The sequence below is a fragment of the Pelodiscus sinensis genome, chromosome 3 (assembly GCF_052426305.1).
Source record: "Pelodiscus sinensis isolate ZL-2025 chromosome 3, ASM5242630v1, whole genome shotgun sequence".
NCBI classification, from domain to species: Eukaryota; Metazoa; Chordata; order Testudines; family Trionychidae; genus Pelodiscus; species Pelodiscus sinensis.
In genome coordinates, this window is record NC_143054.1 from 184623647 (window position 1) to 184644054 (window position 20408).

General features: G+C 40.7%; 1 long non-coding RNA gene across 1 annotated transcript in view; it reads left to right on the plus strand.

The window, feature by feature from the left end:
- The window catches only part of LOC112544281 (uncharacterized), a 58235-nt gene extending 50351 nt beyond the window's left edge, over positions 1 to 7884 (plus strand). The window contains exon 3 of the long non-coding RNA XR_003087607.3: positions 7587 to 7884. This is a non-coding gene — a long non-coding RNA (uncharacterized LOC112544281). The remainder of the gene's footprint in view (positions 1 to 7586) is intronic.
- The last annotated feature ends 12524 nt before the right edge of the window (positions 7885 to 20408 follow it).

The following is a 20408-nucleotide window of genomic DNA, read 5'->3' on the forward strand; positions in this document are numbered from 1 at the left end:
ATATAGACGGTATTGCCTTGGTACGGGCCTGCAACAGTAAACAAATGGAACTAGTTTTGGAGAACTGCTATTGACAGTAAAATTCTAATTTTACTCCAGCTCCCTGAACAGATGTACCTCAGAGTCCATAGACTGCAATACTTAACTGCAGCTACTCAGCTGTGACCTTCAGCCTCGGGCTCACTGCAATAAAATTTTCATGCAACCATATGGAAGAATATTTTAATAGAGATTTACTGTCAGTAACTGTCCCAAAGGAGCAAATAAGGAAGCTGTAACATATTGCGTACAGTAAATCAAGGGGACTTCAATGGAAAAACGAAACCTCCCTAAGGCAAGCATCTTTAAAATTACAGGCAACACTTTGTACAAATATGTGTATAAAGGACTAGATATGCACTCAGTTAAGCAGCTCAAAATGGTTTTGATTTGAACATATATTTATTAGAATTTATTTATCGTATTTTGTAACAGGTAATAGGGGGATCATCTTGTTGCGCTCGCCAGCAACTGCTGTGCAAGTCTGCATCCACCTTACATAATGCAAAACAGCAGCAAGCTTAAGGGGAAAGAGACCGAGAGAGCTGGCTAGGTCATTTCACATGGCCGGTTGCATGGCATAGCAAACACTGTTGCAGTGATGCTGTTTGGGTATGTCTCGCTGGATCACAGGAATTTGTGGGGAGCAGTTATTATTGCAATTCTGTCGTCACATCTCGCTGCAGCACAGTGGGACTAGCAGTGGGTTGGGGGATGACAATTGGGACTATGAAGAACCACATCTGTAGCTTTAGACACAGACCAAGCCTGCTCATTGCAGGAGGTCTGTAAGGAGTATCCTGTGGGCAGATTGAAATCAATGGAGTGTTTCACAAGGGCAGAGGTCTGGCCATGTGTAGCTCTGTGCCAGGCCTAAAATAGAAAACCTACTACATCCTGCAGCATTTTAGAGTCTACCCATTATGGTTTTACCATTTGTAACCACCATTTCAATCGGCATATCAAGGACATTTCTACGATGAGGTATTTCTTTCCTGATGGTAGACTCCATGACAAAATTTCTCCTTCCCCTCACGTACATACATTCTTCATGCATCTAGCAAAGCTTATAACACACTGGGGCAATGCATCTGGAATAAACAGGTTAAACTTGGTATGAGGTAATACCAGTCTATCCTTCATAGCATATGGTGTTATGCATAAGGTAAAGGTCAGAATATCTGCAAACAAAATAAATGTGGGGATGGTATACACTGATTCATGATGTACATAGTGCACAATAGGAAAAAAACCACAGTAAGTCAAAGTATCCAGGTGCACTTAATAGCCTGTATAAATCCATTTTGCTTAAATGCATATGGGTTGTTCACATTTAACTAACAATGAAACAACTGTCAAATATGATTAATGTACTAAAAGAATTTCATTCACTAGGTGCAGTGGTTGTGGTTACCATGATAACCAGGTAACACACACAACTCCATGCACCAACAAAAAAAAAAAAGGGCAAATGTGGAGCAAATGTCGTGTTAGGAGGAGAGAGGAGATCGCAGCTGTGAAAATGAAGGGTGTTTTGGGGATTGTGTTTGCTTCTGGTTGCAGTTTCCTTCAGAAGCACAAATGACATCCATTTTACCATCTGGAGGCTGCTTTTGTTATTTCTGAATTGGAATCTATGCTACTTTCATTTGTTTGAATTCAAAACTATTGATGAATCCAAATCCCCATAATAAAAAATCCCATGTTCCGGAAATATATGGATCCACATCATGATTGGAACAACATGTGCTGATCGTTCTTTACTCTAAAATAAAGTAAGAATATACATGTTGAGGGCAATGTAATGCCAAATAAATTCCTCTCAATCAGATGCTCCTGTGATTCATCTGTTGGCCCATCTGAAGACCTGAGTCTGCAAAGCATGTAAGCACCTTCTTAGTGTTAAACATATGAGGAGTTCCACTGATTTGAATGTGACTACTCGTGTGCTTAACGTTAAATATGTACTGAAGTCCTTTGCCTATTAGACCCCAAGGGAAGAGGCTATTGCAAATCCTTAACAATTTAAACTAATTCAAAATAAAATTCAATTTCATATGGAATCAAAATATAAGAATAGTGTTATTAACTGTATTTCATCTTTAAATCATCTTTAGCAGGCAAATTTGGTGTGAAAATATGCCAGGCCCTAGACTCCAACTCCATCACCAGCGATATCCACATCAAGTACCTCTTAACTACAGCTGAATGCCTCCCCAATAAGTAACATTTTTGCTAATATCAAAATAAAGAAGCAGACATTGCCATTCAGTATCACCTGGTTAAATGCATTCCTGGACACATTCCAGTTAAGTAACTTCCCCGATAAAAACAATTCTTCATTAAGTGGAGTGTGCAACATTACTGGTGCTGACTGAAGATTTTCCTTCTAAATTTATTTTTGACCAAAATTTGTCTCTCCTTTCCCCACCCCCAAAAAAGAAGTTTCAGAACAAAATTTATTTTTAAAGGGGTTAGGATTTTTAAATAATCCCCCAAAAACAAATACAAACAATTTTTGGTTTTCACAAAACTACCATTTTAATTTTTCAAAATTGAAACCCAAAATATATTACTTTACATTTTTACAATTATTGTTTGGATCTCCCTTTCCCTTTCTTCCCCATTCCCCCCATGTTTCCCCATAGCAAAATGGAAAAAAAAGTAAGGAAATATAAAAATGGGGAGAGAGGGGGAAAAGGGTGTCAAACTTAAAAAAAAAGTCAAGCTTTCAGTATTTTCAAGACATTTTCATGGCAAATGAAAAACTTTCAAAAGCTTATGCACAATGCAGATTCTGATGTATAGGCAACATGTTCCATTATTCACAAGAAGTCAATTTTTAAAAAATGTGATTGCTCGCTGTGATGAATTGTTATAGGGTCTTTTCTAGGATTTATCTGGAACCTGCAATGCTCTTTTGCACATCTCGTCCTGTTTCTGTGTTCTGAGCAGAGGTGATACAAAAAATGCTGTGCATGGATGGTTAACACTGCTAGGGCAATACCACCATCACATTTTTCTCATAGTCCCTCCTTATCTCAAGCAGGGTCTCAGGCACCTCCAGGGGAAGTAGGGTGAGTATGGGAAGGTACCTTCCTTGACCAGAGGGACCGCTAACTAGCTTGCACAAGAAGTGCACTCTCCACCCACACACCCATGTAAAGGACAAGGCAAGTAGTCCCAAGAAATTCAACATGTGAACGTTAGTTACTCCCTAGAAGCGGGGAGCATTTGTGCCTGAATTGTTCTTATTCTTGTAAGAAGTGCATGTGATTTTTTTAGGGAAAAAGGCAGTACTCCTCATTTACTGAGAATACAATAGTAAAGCAGCTAGCATATGCTTACACACACACACACACACACACACACACACACACACTCTCTCTCTCTCTCTCTCTCTCTCTCTTTCAAGTAGGAATAAAAGATCCTCCGGAAAAGGGTTTATTTTCCGGAGAATCACGTCTAGACTGCCGCTTTTCTCCGGCTTATCCCCAAGCCGGAAAAAAGCGGCAACCATGTTAATGCAAATACTGCGGGGGATATTTAAATCCCCCATGGATTTTGCTATTCCAAAGTGTCTCATTAGCATCCCTTTTCCAGAAAGGGATGCTAATGTAGACACAGCCCCTCTGTTTCACCAATTGATGTTATATTTACCAGTCCATGGTTCAGATTTCTCTGGTGACCAACCAGATTCATCACAGATAGGGAAGAACAGGGCTCTATCAGTCTGGACTGATGCTCCAGTCTTGGCAGGTTGGGACCCGGAAAACAATCATCATACCCTTTTACTTATTTCACAATACTAATTTTAAAACTTAAAACCCGTAAGAATCTATTTCTGCCACGGAATCAGCTTCAGACACAAAATTCTGTCTGGTGCACCTTAACCAACAGCACTAGGCTGTTCCTTTCTGCAAGTCAGAAAGGATGGCTGGTAAGGTACACTGAGGCATATTATATTGCATAGAGCTACATTTTAGCTACAGGGTTACATTATCACTCTTTTGACTCCTCATGAATACATCTTGAGTGGCTCACACTTTATATAACTATTTCAAAGCAATATAAAGGCAATTTGTGCTTGTGCTTGTAATGTAACAAACTTTTTTTATTTAAAAACATATTCCCATTAAACAAATTCAAAATAATATTAACGCAATTAGCAGTGGATGAAACATGATAGATAATATGCCCTTAGAAGAAGGGGAGCAGCCTGTAAAAATGTTATACAAGTGATAGGCTGTTATTTTTTTTAAACAACTAGTAATTCTTTACATATTTTCATTTGCATATAATATTTGAGTGATGCGTTTTTCTATATTTGTTGTGTTTGTTACACAAACTGAGTTACCTTTGTTTTTGTTAGTGAGGCTATGTCTACACTGCCGGCTTTAGTAGGCAGACAGTATGCAAATGAAGCACTGATTAGCATTTTATCATGCTTCATTTGCATAATCTATTTGAGCCGTTTTTGCTGAAGGGGTTCCTTATCCCAGAGAGGGACAAGGATCTTGCGAAAAAAAGGAGGGTTTGCGCAAAAAGGAAAATGTCCACATTGTTTGTTTTTGCGCAAAAACTCCTCGTGCAAAAACGGCTTGAATAGGTTATGCAAATGAAGTGTGACAAAATGCTAATCGGCGCTTCATTTGCATACTGTCTGCTGGCAAAAGCTGGCGGTGTAGAGAAAGCTGAGTGATTAATTATGCCAGTTTAGACACCCAAAAGATGGGACTGAAGCCCTATGCCTGCCCCATTGTAGCACCGCTTACCTGAGTTGCTCCGGAGTCCAGCATCAGTACAGTAGAAAGAGGGGTCCTGAGGAAAATGGGATGCAGGGCAAGGCTGCAGAGTGGAGCACAGGTCGGGCCTGGGCACCCTTTCATCAGCAATGTGCCTCCACATGTCCAAATTGAATATAAGACAACAATGTGATGCAGGTACAAAAAAAAGACTACTATTATTCTGGTTATATTAACAATAGTGTTGCACAGCTGGAATACCCTGCCCAAGATTAGGCACAACACTTTGGCTACGTCTACATTGGCATGATCTTGCGCAAATACTCTTTAACGCAAGAGTTCTTGCGTTAAAGTATTTGTGCAAGAGAGCATCTACACTGGCATGTGCCTTTGCGCAAGAGATGTGCTTTTGTGCAAGAGCATCTGGCCTGTGTAGACGCTCTCTTGTGCAAGAAAGCTTCAATGGCCATTTTAGCCATCGGGCTTTCTTGCGCAAGAAATTCATGTTGTCTGTCTACACTGGCCTCTTGTGCAAGAACAGTTGTGCAAGAGGGCTTATTCCTGAGCGGGACCATCATAGTTCTTGCGCAAGAAGCACTGATTTCACACATTAGAACGTCAGTGTTCTTGCGCAAGAACTCCGCGCCAGTGTAGACAGGCAGCATGTTTTTGCACGAAAGCGGCTGCTTTGGCACAAGATCACACCAATGTAGACACAGCCTCAAAGAATAAACTGGATAAACTGGAGGAAGTCCAAAGGTGAGCAAGGAAAAACAATGAAAGCTTTGGAAATCCTTGACCTGAGAAAAGGATAACACAATGGGATGGGTATGTTTAGTCTTGAAAAAAGAAGACTAAGAGGGAAACTGAAAACGGTTAAGGGCTGTTATAAAGAAAACAGTGATGAATTGTTCTTCACTGGAGGAAGAACAAGAAGTAATGAACTTAATCTGGAGAAGGGAGATTTTGGTTAGGAAAAACTTTCAAATTATAAGGATAGCTAAACCCTGGAGTAGATTACATGGAGAAGTTGTGGAATCTCCATCACTGGAAGTTTTTACGAACGAGTTAGACAAACACTTGTCAAGTATGGTCTAGATCCTGCCTTAATGCAGGGTAGTGATCTAGTTGACCTCTTGAGGTCCCTTCCAGCCCTACATCACTAAAATTCTATGATAATGTCTGAAAGAGCCTGTGGGGGCTATTAAAGAAGTTTTTCTTTGGTGAACCATTGTTGACAGGGATCTTTTGAGGGGAGACAAATCTCTAAGAATTGCAAAGATTAGCTACACCTAGTTCAGTACAATTCAATCAGCTGCAAGCATCCCAATTACTGTTAGCAGAATTACCATCCCAATTAAGCAGCAGTCCTTGCAACTCAATGTCATTAGGCTTAATTTGGTTCCTTGGGAAGCATCCTGATTGATCTGATTACCCGATTAAATGAAGGTCCTGTATATGATGGGCCTGCTGCAGCACTATCTTACACCGGTTCTTATACTTGATTGTAGTGCTGTAGCAGCAGCACAGAAATAGAGTAATGCCAGGATGACCATTGTACCTTGTCTAAAGTTTACATAACAGTTTTTCTTTTTTTAATAAAAAGTCATTGGGTCAAAATCATCCCTGATGCAATTCCATTAACTTCCATGGTGTTACAAGAGAGATGGAGTTGTCCCATTTTCTTTAAAATGGAAATGGAAAAATGAAGTGAGTTCTTGGCCAAATCGTCAGAAGAATAAAATCTGCTGCATTTTTCCCTCTGAGGAACCATATGGTTAATTTTTTAAAATCTTCTTGTACCTCTGTACATTTTGATATTGTGTCCAGAAGGGTAACAAAATACCGTGAACTGAATTCATCCCTGGGTAGTACCACTGAAGCTAGTGATATTGCAGCCAAGATGAATTAGGTACCATGAAAAAGAACACTGTTCTAACATTATTTCTGACCCGATCAAAACTAACAGAAAGTGGAAATCTAACTAGAAAAGTCTGGTTTCTTGAGCAAAGGCCCATAGGCACATTTTGGGAGCCCTTTTCCCATTTTGATTAGTCTTTGACAATGACAGTGGTTGGTTTTATCAGTGCTTGAAAGTGAATGCTTAGAGCGCAAAAATCAAACATTTATACAACAGCTGCTCACAGCTATAAGTGAGCTCCTGACCTGCAGAACATGCTGCTTGCCTGTTACTTTCCATAGGATGGATTCAGGGCTGGATTAAGACATGCTGAAGCCCTAAGATATGTCAAGTTTAAGAGGCCCCATAGCATTACCAAACATTAATTATTCTACCAGAAAGGAAGCTATATATACATATATACATGCCTATCTACCTGATCATAGGTGAGGATGCAACTAAAAACTTTTTTTTTAAATGTAGAGGCCCCTCATAATCTGAGGCCCTAAACTGCATTTTGCATAGTTTGTGCATAAATCTGGCACTGGATGGCTTGAGATGTGGACTACTGAAAATTAAGCCTATGGAATGATTCAAATGAGTGAAATTATTACCACTTTCATTTATCCCCTCTCCTTTTCACCCAGAAGATGCTGCTGAACTTGATGCTTTTATATTTTTTTTGGCAATGATGCGGAGAGTATGAAATTATGGGGTTGTTAGTGTTAATCCCATCAGGCTGTTTTTAAAGCACAGCGAACCATTTTTTTCATTTTCGTTGCTAGACGTGGTCTCTGTTATGACATTGATCTGAGTAGGAAGGAAGGATGCAAACTTTCAGCAGACAAAACAAATCAGTTGCTATATAATCATTTAGTGTCTCTTGTGCCACTCCTTTCCAGCAGCCAGGAAGCACATCTACAGAGGTGGGGTCTCCTATATTCAGCTGCCAGAATAGACCTCGGGAAGCCATCGACAGCCAGCACTATTCAGAGCAGGTTGTTCTAACCTGCACTAGGAGACTGGCTGGCACAGAACGAGCCAAATTTTGCCCTGATGCCCCAATGTTGTACTAAGCACAGCTTGGCTGGACCAGAGATTCTGGCCTAGTCTAGCAAAACTGAAGAATATTGTTTTGGAAAGTTCCATAAAAATACTTGGCTGCTGTGGAGGTTTCAGAACATGAGAAATAAACGTGTATTTGCGAAGCTAAAGGATTGTTTGATTTGTTCTTGCATTGGGATAACACAGCCTCCATCCTCACCATTGTACATTTTTATATGAAGTTTTACAACACAGTCAGTGTTATGTGGCAGAGGGCTATGGGTCAAGAAAGGCTGCCTCCCCATATTGGCTCAGTAGGAGCTTCGTGTAACCCTTCACATAAACATCAGTATACCCTGTTGGATCAGGCAAGTGCAGCGTGACAGCAGCTCCAGGCCCCGCCCCTTGGCCGTGAATGTCACCGCGCCTCCCCCCTTCACCTCCCACCATGTTGCTCAGCTGACTTCTGCGCCGCTCAGCCAGGCCGCCGCATGGGAGCAAGTGGTGCAAGCAACCATTTGGGTTTTGCGGTCCCCCGAGTGAGAGGCAGGTGGGGGAGGAGAGCTGAGAGAAAGGGGGGGAAGGCAGTAGGAGGAGGGGAGAGAGAAAGAGAGGGAGAGAGAGATGGAGCGAGAGACTGGAGGCTCAGGAGAGAAGACTGATGTGGAGGAGAGACCTGAAAATCTTATGACGGGCTAACTGGCTAGTTGGTATATAGCAATCTAGAATGAAACATTAATATTTCACAGCTAGAGGTGGGGCTGAAGCATATCCCCCAATTCAATATCACGAGGTGATCTGTGGAATTTGAATCCCTAGCTCCACACCTGCACATACAATTTGTGGTTCCAGGGGGTATCCACACCATAATCAGCCTCTCTTCTGGATCCAATTTTGATGCCACCTTACATGCCAGCATATGTCTTGGGAGGATTCCACCATTAAAGACGTCCGAAAGTTTCATGGCAGGGCTAATCTCACAAAATTTCCACCATTTTGGGGTCAAAGTCTTGTAAGAATAACTCTTACGAGTCAAACTGAACTCTAGCATAGCAAAGGTTAATCCTCAAAGCCACACCCTGAACCCCATTTAAAATCTATCCCCATGTTAAAATCAAAAGTCCTTGATTGGCCCATCTGAAATGCCCTTACAATTGGCAATAGTTGATAAACTCTCTTCACAGAACTGCAAAATGAACAACAAATTATGAATTTATGGGTGAGGATGAAGGAAATTAGCCCCTTCTTGTTCAAGGAAGACTAAGCAAAATTTTAAGTTTTCTAGGACAATTCCATACTCATGAAAATGCAGTGATTTCAGAACCAGCATTATGTATGCTAGAGACAAACCTTTCTGAAAGTTAGAAGAGATTCCCAAATAGCCACAAAAAAAAATAGTGATTCTTCAGGAAATATAACAAGAAATGTCTTTGTTAACACATACTGGGTAAACAGAACAAACACATTTTCCAGACAGTTCAGTCTGTGCTAGCCGTCCTACCATCTGGAAAGGTGAATAACCAGTGACCTTCACCACTAATGGTGTCTTCCATTCTGCATGTTATAAAAGGCTAGTGGCACTCTGCAAGAGTGAAATTCACCCCTCAGCAAAAGGCCAGCACATAACCTATGCACCATATGCACCTACTTAATTGAGGATGGCTTTCTGCACAGGGTGAGTTTCACACAAATGATTATTTTAAATTATTGGGAGGTAAAGAGTCAATAATATTTTAATAAATTAAAAATCATAATGCCTGGCTCTTATACAGTACTTCTGACCAGTACATCTCAAGCGCACCACAATCTTAATGGTATTTACCCTCACAGCACTCTGCAAGTTAGAGAAGTACTATTGTCCCAAGGGAACTGAGGTTCAGAGAAGCTGTGTGCTTGTCAGGGTCACCCTAGAAGTCCAAGGTGGAGCAAGGAATTGAACCTGGAAACTCCCAGAATCGAGACTTATGCCCTACCTACTAAATCATCAGCAGATAGAATTCAAAAAACAAAAAATCTCAAAACAAAACTCCCGGAATGTATTCTAAAGCTAGAAACCAAAGGAAATATAGTGCCACTCAGTCATTAGTGCCAATTGCATTCAGTCATTTACACCCTATATAAATTATCACTGTAAATACAGTCATTACTAGCCATGGCCACAAACATGCTAAGACTAGCTGTCCATGCGTAATTTTACTAACAAGAATAAGGCAACTGTATTCAATAGGGTCACTCATGGGAGTAAACTTAAAAAATAACAAATAGTTCTGCAGCACCCTAGAGACTAACAAAACATGTAGATGGTATCAGGAGCTTTTACCATCTACGCGTTTTGTTAGTGTCTATGGTGCTGCAAGAATATTTATTGTTTTTTAAGTGTTCCCAGTTACAGACTAACTCGGCTACCCCTCTGAAGCTCACGAGAGTAGTTATATAGGTATGTTTAGTGCTTGCAGGATTTGGGCATAAGAAGTCAGCTAAAAAATTCTGTTACTAAAAAAACAAACCCAAACTCAAACCAGGCACAACCATTAAAAAACAAAAACATAATTAACTTCATTAAAACACAATTCTTGATCAATTACCATCATTATAATTATCTAGATAACATTCATAAAGGGGAAAATATGGAGTCAGAACTGAATAACTAAATAAATTAAAGGGAAGGAAAAAAGTATGTTTGATATGTATGGAATCTATTTCCTATCCATGAGCTTTTCCAAAGTGTGTTGTTTTCAAACACGGTCTTGTCTACTGGCATCAGTGGCCTTTGAATAAGAGCCTACAGCAGCACTTGGCTGTTTGTGGCTGTATTTTCTTGGCACCCATCTTTCAAAAAATATTTTCCCATCAGCGTTTTTGATGGAATGTGCATTAGATTTATGCTCCATTGTGTAGCAATATCCATCACCTTTTTCCTACTGATCCTCATCTCCCTATAGTACTGTTCCAGATTTAGAGGGAAAATTCTCAGTGTAGGTTGGGTCTCAGAAAGCATCAGAACCAGCCTGTTAATTATCTACTTGATGGGTAGTGAAGTAACTGCTAAGAAATAACCTGTCCTGGAGGTTATGGTCAGTATTTGGTGATTTACATCATCTGGACAATCTAGATGAACCCTGCAAACCAGAGAGCAGACTAAGAAGACCAGAGAGCAGACTAAGAAATGATTTATTTTTCAAAAAAAAAAATTCCAATGAAAATTAAAAAAAACTTTTTGCCATATAGAAATGTCATGGGTGTTCATCAAAAAATGAAAACATCAATTTTTTTTTCAGTTTCAGCAACCAGAGACCATCATCTTTCAGTTCTAAAATTGAAAGTTTTTTAGTTTTCAATTGCCATATACAAAAAAATTGGTTTTTCAATGAACACAAAAAAATACTTTTCCCTAGGTTTCAAAATAAATTGTGAAAAAAGCAAATATCATTTTGCAAGGAATTATATAGGAGTGTTTTACAGAAAAGGTAGTTGTTTCATTCTGCTCAGCATTGATGAGGCCTATGTCCAGTTTTGACACTTTAAGAAAGCTGTAGACAAATTGGAGTCTAAAGGAGAGCAGCAAAAATTATAAAAGGTTTACAAAGCCTAATCGATATGTAAAAAGCTGGGCATGTTTAGTCTCAAGAAAAGGCTGACAGGGCACCTGGTAACAGTTAAGACCAGGTCTGTCAATTAATCACCGTTAACTCATGAAATTAATTCAAAAACTTAATTGTGAATAAATTAATTAAACGCAGATAATTGCGGTTTTAATTGACCATTAAGTAATAGAATACCAGTGGAAATTTATTAAATATTTTGGATTTTTTCTACATTTTCAAATATATTTATTTCAATAACAACAAAAAATACAGATTGTACAGTTCTCACTTTGTATTATTTTTATAACAAATATTTGCACTGTAAAAATGATAAACATAAATAGTATTTTTGAATTCAGCTCATACAAGTACTGTCGTTCATTCTCTTTATTGTGAAAACACAACTTACAAACTTAGATTTTTTTGTTATATAACTGAACTCAGACACAAAACAATGTAAAACGTCAGAGCCTACAAGTCCACTCAGTCCTACTTCTTGTTTTTGAGGAACAGGGTAGGACTTTGGGGAGCAAAGTCAGAGAAAGCACCTCTCAAAAAATACTCAGCACTTGGCAAGAGTAGTTACTAGATTTGTTAAACCAATTTTATATCATTCCTACTTAACTTCCTTTTGGAAGTCAATAGAAGAAAAAAATCCCTACCTTTAGATTAGATACTAAATTCATTATCTTACATTAGAATTGTTGTCACTGGAGAACCAAGGATACTTACTTGATTCAGTAATGAGAGCTCCAAAGGGTGCTAATTTAGCAAGACTATTGACTGTTCATTACTATGATGTTGCTCGGATAGCTGAGAGCATGTGTGGTATTTAATGTGATCTTAAACATTACTATCTACGGTAAATCAGAAACAGGGCACAAGTGCTATCGCTCTGTTTAATGATGTATGAAAAAGCTGCCTGGTAAAGTGCACCATTAAGAAAAGCTAAAACCAGTGCTGAACAAAGACCTGATGAAATATTGATACCTTTGCAGCCAATACCATTACTTCTTACTTGGAAAGTGACTGAAGTCAGGCTCTCTCAAAAATCACACTTAACTAACGTAAAGTAATGCAAGCAGCCTAGCTGAAGCAAACTGTACCATTGGAAAAGGAAGTAAAAGGTAATGCAATTAAGGTTTGAACACATCAATTTCACATTTGTCTATTAGCAAGAGACTTTGGGTCCAGTAATAGATCATTTTCCCTTTTAAAAGAAACACTTTCTTCTTTGTTTGAAGAAAATACCTACTTAAAAGACAATGCTAAGGGAACCGTCATGAGAAGATAATATAAATGGCTCACTGCTGTCAGTCTTTCAGAAAATAAAATGCTACAAACAAAGTCAGTAAGTCTTTTATGGGTTCATTAATGCTACATGGTGCTCTGAATTATCAGTAAATAAATACAACTCTACATAGTTGCCCTTTTGTGGCCTATAATAATTTCTGGATAACATATTGCCTTGAATCTTTGAAGTAAGAGATGGAAAAGACCCACTAAATTAAACTGTTTCCAATTGTAAAATGGCATGTAGCAGTTATAGAATCATTATGATAATACTTCATATGGAACCCAGAAGGAAAATTCACACTGAGTAGCACCTTATTGCATGAGCAGTCCTATTGAAATCAATGGGACTGGTCCTGAAATCAATGGGACTACTAAAGGATAATAGTATCAGAGTCTGGCCCTAAATCACTTGCTCGAGGTCACATGGATAGTCAGTGATGTCAGAAACTGATTCCCAAATCTCCTGAGTCCCCCAGGACAATACCTTAACTGTAAGACTCTCTTGTCCCTTCTCTTGTCTCAGTCTTCCTCTCTGTGATGTCTTTCCACTTGAGCTACGTATCTGAATATAATGGAACATGATAGTAGAACTGTGAAAACTTCAGAACACGTCCCTCTCATCTCTGACGCACTGTGCACTTGGATGTTTAATGAACACCCAGACAGAATTTTAAAATGTGGACAAAATATCGAGGTAGCAAGAAGCCTGAAATTTCTTTGGACTTAAATTGTGTAATGGATCTGAGGGGATCCATTGGCATCCCAAATCACTCCTGAGAAGGCTACTGGCACATGATGCATTCTATGGGTGAAAGAGTAGCTATCCATGCAGATAGCTCTGCATCCCCCTGAACACTACTGCAGAAAGACTGCCAAAATATCACAGCACCGCAGTGTTTTAGGCCAGTTCAGTAAGATGCTGTAGTATTTTATAGGAGTGTCATACAGGCTGAATCTGATTTTGTATTCATGTATCAGATTGTCATTTTTGGAGGAGAGGGATCTAAGTCCTGTAGAATTGCTTCATTTATAGGACTGGATCCTGCAACAGGCAGGACCACAAGGTAATGCTGAAGGAAAGGCTAGGAGAAAGGGCCAGCCCACACCCCGTATTCACAGTGTAAACAGTTAGAGCAGGAGCAAAGTGCAGCATGCTGCCCATGTGCAAGGCCTCCTGCTCAAATCCCATGCTAGTGGATGGCAGCTATGCTGGGTGCAGCAGAAGATGTATCCTGCAGAGTCCCTGCTACCCCCTCATGGTAGCCACAGGGAGGAGCTAATCTGCAGAAAGTAACCCATTGAGAATCCTGAGTTCTGGAACCACAGCTCCTACTTCCACTGGCCATCTGCCAGTGTCATATTGTCCATCGTTCTCCATAAGTGCAGGTGGAGGGTGCTTTATAAGACCCAGAGGCTCTACTGAACTGATCCCCGGAGTAGTATGAAGAACACCTAAATTCTAGTGCCACCCCTACCACTGAACACCTTGCAATAAGTGGTACTTCACAAACATGCTGTAGTTATGAAGATAAATATCAAGGCCCTTGTTGTAGATGGAGACACTGGGACATGCAGGCTTGAGGTTTGTCCATGGTCACATGCCAAGTCCATGTCAGAACTAGGATTAAAACCCAAGTCTTCTGTCCCTCATTCCACTTACTTTCTTTGTATCTATCTTTTAAATCACATGCATCACGGCAGGGTCATTGTATTCTTCCTTCCACCTGCTGGCAGGTCACAAAGGCTATGTCTACACTCGTGGCTTCTTGCGCGAGTAATATGCAAATGAGGCTAAGCGTGGAATATTGCCGAGCCTCATTGCATACCTAATGAGCCACCATTTTTTTCAGAAGAGGCTCTTGCGCAAGAAGAAGCATCTACATTGCCCCTTCTTGCGCAAGAAAAACCCTCTTGCGCAATGCCGTTCTTCCTGAAAAGTAATAGGTGTAGCGGCATCGCGCAAGAGGGTTTTTCTTGCGCAAGAAGGGGCAGCGTAGACGCTCCTTCTTACGCAAGAGCTTCTTCTGAAAAAAATGGTGGCTCATTAGGTATGCAAATGAGGCTTGGTGATATTCCACGCTTATCCTCATTTGCATATTACTCGCGCAAGAAGCCGCAAGTGTAGACAAATCCAAAATGTTTTCAAATTTGAGCTGTAAAGTTAGTCACCCAAATCTGTATTTATGGTCTTGATGGGTTGTTATAGTCCACTCGCTTGTGATCATAGTAAGATTGGCCTTATTTTCAAATGTGCTAAGTGCTGGCAGTTCCCCCGACATCACTGGCTCTGAGTTGTGTGTGTTCCACATCTTTGCTAAGTCAGCCATGTTAGGTGCTCTACTATGGATTTTAAGGAGCTAATTTAAGGCACCTGCATTGGAAAATGCCACATACCGTTGCTCTTGTTTTTCCCCATTGTAGATCCACAATCAACAAAGCACTTACTTGTGTGCTTGAATGTGTTGCTGGTCATAATCCTGTGTTGTTGTCACCTTAGATTGTGAGCTCCCTGGGGAAAGGGTGCAGCTTTGGCCATGTGTGGGTTGCTCCTCGGGCACAGGGCGCAGCCCTTAATGAAATAGATGCCAACGATGACAAAAATAATAGCTCATCACATTTTGAATGATCTGTCCTTTGCATTGGCCTCTCCGCCGACTCACTTGCCTGAGAGAAGCTGATTTCCCTTCTGGCTGGGTGTGTTGCTAGGCTTACTCTTCCCAGAGACTCTCATTGCTCACTGAGTCTCAAAATAAACAAATAGCCCCTGATAATGGGCCTGATCCTGTCTTGAGCACAGATCTGCTGCAATGCATGGCACTGCTTCAGAGAAGGAAGTATTACTCAGCGCCAGGGAAGATGGCAGCCCCGAGCTGTTGTTTTTTTAATCTTTGCTGTGCTATGGACACAGCACTCTATGGGAATGTCTACACTACTGAGGAAGATTGAAGCTGCCACTGTCGATCTTCCAGGGTTCGAAGACAGCTAATTCGAATGGAGAGGGACCCTCCTGTCGATGCCAGGAGTCCTGCTTCCACGAGGAGTAAGGGAAGTCGAAGGGAGAGTGTTCTCCCTTCAACTTTCTGCAGTGTGGACAGTGCCAAAAGTCAAGTTATGGTACTTAAACTTCAGCTACACAATTAACATACCTGAAATTGCCTATCGCAATTCGACTTTGTCCTGTAGTGTAGATGTACCCTGTGAATATCTGTACCTGGATGCATTTTACCCTTCAGTTTATTGCTGCTTGTTAAAATCCATGCTTGTTAATATCTCTTTAGCATACCAGGAAAGCAGAGGGACTGGCCCTAGAGGTGCAAGAGCTGCTGCCGAACCCCTTGGCTTGAAGTGGTTTCAATCATACACCCTGTTTACAGTTTGACTCAATGTTTCTCATTCCCCCCCACCACTATGCAAATTATTCCAGCGCCCCTGCAGGAGAGGTTGGGCTCCTACGGCACAATTCTTCATAGAAATTGAGGGGTTGCAGTGCCCTAGCAGTGGCAGCAACAAGCTCTGTTCTTCTGAGACTCTGGGAAAGCATGGACTAGCGCAGCTTCAGTCGATACTTTACAGACCACCGTGGGGGGCTCCCTCCTCTTTGCTGGGCATTGCAAAAAGGGCCACCACCACGCCCTGGAGAGAGATTCATACTGCTGGAGCAAGGACTGGGCTCCTCCAGGGCCACTGTGAAGAGAGAGAAGGGATGGGAAGCTTCCTTGTGCCACCTTCTCCCTCTTGCACACTTTTGGAAAGGGACAGCCTGGATCACGCCATGCTCACAGTACTGCAGGCTGGGAATGTGGGGCTTTAAGCAGAGCGGGGAAATCGCCCACCCACTAGATGGGGTATGGCACATGCTGCCAGCCCATAATACTCTGAGCAACCCAGTTAAACCTGATGGCCACCTCACTACCCACACCACTGTTCAGAAGCAGATGCAGGCTCCTCTCTGGGCCTCATTCTGCTCTCATGCCGGGTCTCACCGAAGTATGATTCCATTGACTTCAGTAGCGTTACGCCTCATTTGTCCTGTTGTAACTAGGAGCACAATCAGTTCTACATACACAGACACACACACGCACACACAATCGCTGAGAAGGGAGTTAAAAAGAAGAGCCAACACGAGCTAATTTGAATGGATATTTGAACGCCAAATAGTAAAAGGGATTACTTAGGTAATTGATGCAGCTCAGTGGCCTTGTACAGAAAGTGCCCTGAAGTAAGGCCCCGAGACAGCCAGCTTGCTAAGAGTATAATTACCTCACAAAGAGCAGGTGATGGGAGGGCCTTTTCAGTCTTCTGCTTCAACAAAGGAAAGCTTGACAAATGTGTGTGCCTATTAGAGCCTTTGGCCTGCACATTCCTCTCACAGCGTCATCAAAGATTCAGGAGGCTGTATCTTTTCGATTACTAATTTATGCTGTTTACAGACTGGGTAAGAAAGAACAACAAGATTGGTGCCTGGCTATTAGGGCAAACTGACATTTGTTGAATGGGCTGCCGTTCCTGCACAATGGGGTCTTATTTCATTTAAGAGGCAGGACTCAGAAAACATAAAATTGGGTGGTAAAATAAGCCTTGATTCTGCAACCCGGGTGAGCGTGGACTCAAATGAGTCGCAAAGCTCCCAGGTTGCAAGAAAGTGTCCTCGTGCCTCTATAGCATGACAGGCGCCTGCATCAGTATCTAGGGTAGGAAGTGGGAGGGAAAAGGCACAAGGGGTGAAATCCTAGCCCTGCTGAAGTGATCTGGTTGACTTCAAGGAGCCAGCAGTTTACTCACTGAACCTATCCCCTCTTGTGCTTCTGTCCACTGGACAGGCACACCAACCAGGAAAGTCCTTGGGCCCTGTGCAGCTGGTAGCACTAGTGGCTCTGTCCCCCAGCTCACTGCCCTAAACCAGCCAGCAAAGCTAGTCAGGCATGAACGCAACCATGTTCTACCTGTGCTTCCCAGAGCTCCAAGAGTCACTGTGTCTGCTTCAAACACACATCTCCACTACTTCTACTTCACTACTGCCACCAATGTGGGATTGTGTCTTGAAGGTACAGTACAGTGCTCATGTTAATCAAGGACTACAGTACATTGTGTAGGACTCTCCCCGGAGCTCCAGTTTGCTTCACTGGGAACTCTGGGTGTGCAAGGACTGTAGGGCCAAACCCTTTGTCTGACATCCATTGTTTAATATACACGAGCACGTCATTGTTCTGTGAGCATTACTGCTTTTCAAACTTGGCCCCACCCCATGTCTAAATATCCTCTCAGATAACTAGAAATATAGGTGTCCTGTCTCAAGACAATGAAATCTGGACACAAAGGGAACCTGTTTATTAATTGCTTTCCATTCTGTCCATTTGACAGATTTATCAGCCTTCTTTATTTCTTTAAATATTTGGATAAGGGGAGCAAGGATTCCCCTCAACTCATGCCCTGAACGACACTAAGTTTCTTTCATATGCTGAGGCGAACCAGAGAATTGTAAATTAAGGCACCCACCAGCCCCAAGCCAGATCATCATAAGGAGAAAAATAACTTGTATGGCTGAAGAATGGAGCTCCAATTTCTAATGGTATGTCTTTAAAACAGATATTGATGACACAGTAGAACAGAGAAACTGTTCTTTGCACCGTATCAAGTTATATTGTAACCCTTTGTCAGGTCTATATAATATGCATAATAAGGAAATGAGAGGTGCTCCAGGGCTTGAAACATTTAATACAAGATCGAACAAAGCGCTAGGGCCCCAATTCAAGAAAAATTCCTAATTTTAAAGCACATAAGTAGTAAGTCCCATGTGTGCTTATGATCTTGTCTGAATTGGGGCCTGAGAATGAGAATGGACTGGCTAACACAATGGGTCATATTTTCCAGCATTGGTGGCCATGTCATAGACATGTAACTGTGTGTTCAGGTATGATCTCCAACTACCACAACAGGTAACTGAACCAAAACAGGTACAAGTGCCTGTTGTTCATGCACAGTTGCTTGCTAGCATGTTTTGTACACACCATTCTTTTTAAAATTTAGCCCACTTTATTTTCTTCCTGAACATTGTCATTTGTTTTTTAATGAGTGTGTATTAGTATCAGTCAACTTAATAAACAATATGACTTTTTATTTGTTTCAGTTTCAGAGCCTAAATCACACAATGGACTGAGGGCAATGTTGCATAGAAAGAAAGAAAGAAAGAAAGAAAGAAAGAAAGAAAGAAAGAAAGAAAGAAAGAAAGAAAGAAAGAAAGAAAGAAAGAAAGAAAGAAAGAAAGAAAGAAAGAAAGAAAGAAAGAAAGAAAGCTGTAGTTTTAACATACAGAAGCGCAGTGGAAATAACAGCTGACACGAACAGATCTTTTATTTGCATTTCTAAAAGTTTAAAAATTATTCGATTTTACATTTTTTTTACAGTATACCCATACAAAAGTTAACCTCCATCTCCCAAACCCAGGACCTCCTTCTCCCTTCTAAAATAACCTCTTGCTAGGCTGGGACCATATAGAAGAAGTTGTAATGTATAACGGATCCCCTAGATGAGTTTTAAACTCCAGAAAATAGCAGCTTAGAATGCAAGTGCTAACAGAAGCTTAATGATGGAAGCCCTGATTTAACAGTTGTGTGCAGTGCTCCTGCAACATTCCTAGCCTGAAACACAATCTGGGCACGGTATAGGGCAGTATGTTTAAGAGAAGAGTCAATGGTCATATCTGACAGATATTCTCCCAAGCATTTGTCTGAGCTCATGTTTTTTACTGCTGGAAGCTAAATGAAGTATTTAGCCAGATTTCAATTCCTCTTCCATTAAAGCTAGATCAAATAAAGCTACATATTTTGGTGGGGGGAATCATTATTCATTTAAATGACAAGTTTATATATGATAATTACAGTCATTAATGGAGACAAACTTACTTTACCATAGATTATGAAGATAAAAGAAGACTACTCAAGAATCACTTTCTGATAGAGTCAATAAGAAAATTAGCCCAAATATATCCAGAAAATTGTTCTTAAATAATGCCCTAGAGGTTAAAGAAACAATGGATCCAGATGTAATGGAAGAAATTAAAATGACACACTAGAGGTCACTGTTGCTACTTGAGCAAAAGGTTTATCTGCTTCCTTATAGCTTGGTTAAGACAGTAAAGATCAATCCTTTCAGCAGAAAAAGTACTTCTTTTTCTAGGTTTCAAAAAATGTAGGGCCTGATATCCTGAAAAAATAAACAACAGATTGCTGTTGGCTGGAGGACTGTGCTAATGATTGTGGAAATGGTATGCACTGTATGTGCTAAGAAATTAGTCGTAATGCAATACAATTTAATTTTGCAAGGCATCTTTCGTACAAATGGCATCCCCAAACACTTTATAGCTGATAGCATTAAATAATATAGCTTTACATTGCAGAGATAAATAATAACGGGGAGAGAGAATAAATGTTCTAAGAAAGAGGCAAAAGACGCTATCATATCCGAAACCTGTGTGAAACCATAAATTACACATCCCAGCCAAAGGTACACAAGGAAGCCAAATAATTAAGTCCCCCAACGTAGGAGAAAATCTCAGTCTTCCCAAATTATTCATGAGCTGAGTATAAAATGGAAGCAACTATTTAGTATCATAAACACAGTCCCATGTCTGGATACATACGAAGAGCTGCCTCTGAATGCCTCAGGGCAGAGCCATTCAGTATAAATGCAGGAACAGGTCATGGTATGTTGTGCATATTATAGCCTTCAGCAATTAAAGGGGCCGAGGTTTGGAAAAGGTTATTTAGCCAATAATAATTATAACCTGAATACTTCAGTAAC